The sequence below is a fragment of the Electrona antarctica genome (genome assembly GCF_951216825.1).
Source record: "Electrona antarctica genome assembly, chromosome: 5".
NCBI classification, from domain to species: domain Eukaryota; kingdom Metazoa; phylum Chordata; class Actinopteri; order Myctophiformes; family Myctophidae; genus Electrona; species Electrona antarctica.
This window is the reverse complement of record NC_136810.1, coordinates 33,841,964-33,846,993: the sequence shown is the minus strand read 5'-3', so window position 1 is coordinate 33,846,993 and position 5,030 is coordinate 33,841,964.

Here is a 5,030-nt window from a genome sequence, read left to right as displayed (position 1 = left end):
GTCCATCCTATGATCCCATCTGGTTTAAGTGCCGAGGGAAGTCACTGAAATGAGCAAGTAGGCCTACGTAACATAACATAACAACGGCACAAGACTTAACGCTTAACGGCACAACTCCAATGGAAAATCTCCTGGAGGATGTTGACACTTGACAGTTCCTTAATTGCTTGCCACAAAGTAGCGTAGGCCTATCTGTAAAATAGTTACAGATAGGCCTTTAAATAGTTTTAAATAGTTTTAAATAGCTTTAAATAGTAGTTTAAAGCTAATATAGGCAGGCCTACCAACAGTTGATAATATTCATTGACTAATCAATGAGTAGCCTAACAGGTTGGAAGAAGCGTCATTCAGCATGTGAAAAATGGTGGTACGGATGCTTTCATCCTCTTCTAGATATTACCTATGGCTATGATGCTGACATTCTAAATGAATAGTGATACAACCTAAATTGCATTTCTACAGTTTTCCAGTGGTCTCTAAAAAGTTAAAACATCCGTGGAGTCATTATTTATGCAAGATGTTAGAGCGCCCTCTTGTGGTGCTTTGTCATCAACATGCAACTGATAATTCTCACAGTTCATGGAGGGAAAAATGATCATCATCATCATCATCATGTGAGAAACAAAACATATTGAAGGCTTATTTCAAATATGGATTTTTGCACCAAAATCATTAACGGGACTTCAGATCTATGGGCAGTCCCCAATCATATAGGCCTACTGCAACTGCACAGTGGGACAGCAATATCTTCTTTGTTAATGTGACCTAATTTCTCCTTTCATTGAACTGAATTGAACTGAATTTTTGTGATTGGTTAGCCGATTTGCTCGTCTACATATGACGTAAAATGTCCCTTCATTAACAATGGCATTTAATGTTTGTGTTGCCAAACTTGCCACAAATTTACGTCATATTTGGCGGACATTTGACCTAATTTCTCCTTTCATTGTCAATGGCAAATATGAGACGTGTGGGGACAAAAGCCCCTCAAAAAAACAGGACCAACACCATCTATTAAATTAAACCCTACTGATGGACAAAATCATGATGGGTTTTGATCTGTGGAACTCACAAATCAACGTTCACATATAAATCAACACTATAATGTTTGCAGTGTGCGTAATCCCAGTTCTGTTTATTGAACTTCCCAGGTTTCCCATATTTGTAAGAACTGCCTTATTGCGCTGTTTGATCTGACAATGGACAAGCTGTCTGATCATTTAACATTGTTACAGTTACAACAAGTTAGTTACAGTTGACATTGCTTCACCTCTTTGCACTGCTCTATATACCTGCCATGGGAAAGTAATCTCTTCAACGGACACCTGCAAAGCCACGTACCCAACAGATGATAAAGCTTATTTGTGTCTGCTTACGAGGAGAAATTATGCATTATGTATTCTTCGAGTGAGGCAACACAACACTAACCGTGAGAAACATGGCTGCATTAGGGGAACAGGGAAATCTACAGTAACCTGGTGTTGATTTGCTGTTTTTGCTGCTTTTAGAAAGAACCCAGCCAACTGTCTACAATTGTCCAAGACAGGTAAAGCTCTATCGTGATGACAGTTTAATAGGCTTAGGCTACTAGTAAGTCCTTTCATTATATGGTGTAATAATGCTGCAGTAGAGTTGTTGTACCTTGATTTGGTGTAACCTACTTATTTCACCTTATTTGAATACAGATGTTTAACCAAATGAACCCTAGCATTTTCTGGGCATGTCATAAGAGGCGAATAATCGCTGAAAATGGCAGATCTACAGGCCAAGTCTGATGTATTGTGATTGTAGCTTGTAGATCTGCTATTTTCCAGGAAGAGATTTGAGAGAAAGGAGAGAACCAAGTAAGTATAACCCATGGGGACATTGGTCAACTGGTTTAAGTGGTTCAATAAGGGATTGATAAACATTACTTGAGGCTAGGATTTCAAATGTAAAATCACTGCAGATTAATGCTTTTTGCTTGTGTGCATTTGTTGGATATCTGACTGTTGACTGAGATATTTGTGTAATACATTTATATATCCTCATAAGTTAGGCATTTTTTGAAAACCCCTGACTTTCACTTTTATAGCCATTCTAGTCATTGTCCAATAGGTGGGGTTGCTGTCTAAACCAGACTGAGATAGGCCTATGAAACCCTTATTATCCCCACCAGGAGACAGTCCGGAAAGGCCAAAGGCAAGATATTATGTACAGTATTATTACAGTGAGTGAGTGAGTGAGTGAGTGAGTGAGTGAGTGAGTGAGTGAGTGAGTGAGTGAGTGAGTGAGTGAGTGAGTGAAGTGAATCTGTCTGTCTGTCTGTCTGTCTGTCTGTCTGTCTGTCTGTCTGTCTGTCTGTCTGTCTGTCTATGACAATCTGTTCAAAATAATTTCCGTGGTAGTCTTGTCACAAGCTTCTGTTGCTGTCAGCTGTTCCAAGGCCTATTTCCACTTCACTATTCTCTTTTTTGGCTGGTTCAGCATCACTGGACAACATCCAGTGATGTTGTCTGTAAGTGTAACATGCTTGTATATAATGACCAAGGACGGCATCTGTTAGACTGGACATCTATAGGCTATAAGGGTCTGAGATTGGGGCTCTGTGTGCATTTTCTTTGCTATAGAGCTAGAGGGGTGTTCTGCTGTCCTGCTCCTGCTGTGTCTACACTTTATTATTTTTCATAATACTCCCAGTAGGCCAAGGAAGAAGCATATCCCCATTTTCAAATTGCCCTCATGGTGCCGCTATAACAGACCAATTCCCGTTTTGCCATATAACTCTTGAATCCCAGGTCATACAATCCAAAATCTTTTCCATAAATCATGATACTCATTGTTTTTCCTCACTATCCAGACTCAGACTCCATTTTAGCCCATAGCACTACTTGACCTAGCCTCGACCTCCTACAGGCGTATGAAAAGGCTCAACTTATGTATCTTAGATAGCATTTTTATGTAGACTTAGAGAGCAGTTTATGTAGACTTATAGCATTTTATGTAGCACTGTATAGTATATGCATAATTTCATTATATAGATTTTCCACTGTTACGTTCTTAGCTTACGTATGATTCATTATGTATTGCCATTCTTTTTTATTCTTTGTTCTTGCTTAATGTAAATCGCTCTGGATTAAGTGATTAAGTGAGTGTCTGCTAAATTGTAAATTGTATCCAACCGATTTAGTCCAGAACTTGTACAAATTGGTACACATCCTCTCTGTGGTCATGTGATTGTGATGTATCTGTCAGCTTTTTTAGATTCCCTTCAAAATTACATTTATTCTAAAATAAAGGTGCCCATTTTCACAAAATAAATGCCACTAATCCTGAATGTATTGTGTTTTTCCCTGATCACGATGCAACTATGCCTGACTGCCTTTTCACATTTTCTACACAACAAATCTTTTGCACAAATCGGTACATTATCTCTGGAGTCGTGTGATTCCAGTTGGCTAGGACTGCCTTCCAAATTTTGCCAGCCCTGGGTAGGCAACCCGTCCCGGCCTAACGGGGAAGTTTTCAAGTGAATCTCTATTTTCAGATTTACATTTTTATTTGGCGTCAAATCTGCTACATAAAACTTGCATCAAGATTTTTAGATAAATTATTGTATTTCATTAGTGAGAGGGGGTGGGGGGATCTAAAGACTACAATTTGTTTGTCTAGAGTAATCTATTTTGATGTGTGTGTAACAGCTAGCTTAGCTGGATGCATACAACATCCCAGGTAAAAAAAATCACTACGACTTGACCTAATATATGAAGCGGTTTGATTATAATGTGCAATTTATCATGCTCTGATGGCTTTCAGGATTTTTTTGTTTTGTTTTTCACATTCCAACCCTCTTTGTTCACGAATGGGCGGACATTGCTAGTGAGACTAAACCAAACTGTAATGTAGAATTCAGACTTAAAACTAGTACCGTTAACAGCACTAGTTATTATAGTAATATACATGTGAATGTTTTGCTTTTACAAAAGTCAAACTGACAACATTCCCTTTACACAATAAATGCAAACTCTCTCATACTGTACATGCTGTATAATAGACCTATAGCAAGTTGTGTATGTGATAAAAGAAAATGATTGCATTGTTTTGGTAGTAATTATAGTTACAAATTACAATAACAATTACAAAATAATATTCTAGATATACAGTGTAGATTAAAATCATTGCACAATAATTGATATACAACGGACTATCTGTTGCTATTTTGCTGTGATTGTTTTCTATACTTTGTATATCAGTATATGCTGCTATTTTAACTGCCTCATTCCATTGCCATTTGTTTCTTTTAACCATGCATCTTATTTACTCTACTCATTAGGAATATTTGAAACTTCTGATGCGCTTTCCTTGTTTCCTTTCTATTTCTTTCTATTATTTTCAGCTTTCCTGGGAACTGCAAATGATGGCAACAAATACGACACAAAATATGTCTGCTTGTTTTTTTACACCTGTAAACCCTTGATAGTTGAAGTTGTTGAGTTGATGTTGAACTCAGAGTGTAAATTTGTACAGAAGTATTGTACTGTGTACTCACTGTGCATTTGTGCAGGGAATCATCAGTGACACACATCATGTGTACATCTCTCCAGCACTGGACAGTTACCTGGTATAAACTGCATGGTCTTTCCATTTTTGGGATGGGGGTGGGGTGTTGTGCGCCAAAGTAGATTTACCTTCAATAACCATTTATTAAATCTCTATCCATTAGACTGTGGGGATTCAAAGAGCTGGCCGCATTAAGCCCGATTACGGGACTGCCAGCAGAGGAAGGGGGTCTATGTGTCAAGTGTGTCATCTAGTGATTTATATCCCCTGGCTGCAGGATCTCTATCTTGTCATTTGTGAGCAAAGCTGCTGACAGAGGAGTGGTGGGATCCTCGCACCGATGGTGAAACTTTTATTTACACTTCTCAGTGTGTGATGTTGGAGCTCGCGGCCATGTCTTGGGTCTGCAACGGGGTGCCCAGGGCTTCTGGCTGATTTCCAGTGCTGTTGATGTCACTGATGTACGCTGATGTGTCGACAGAGGATCTCCC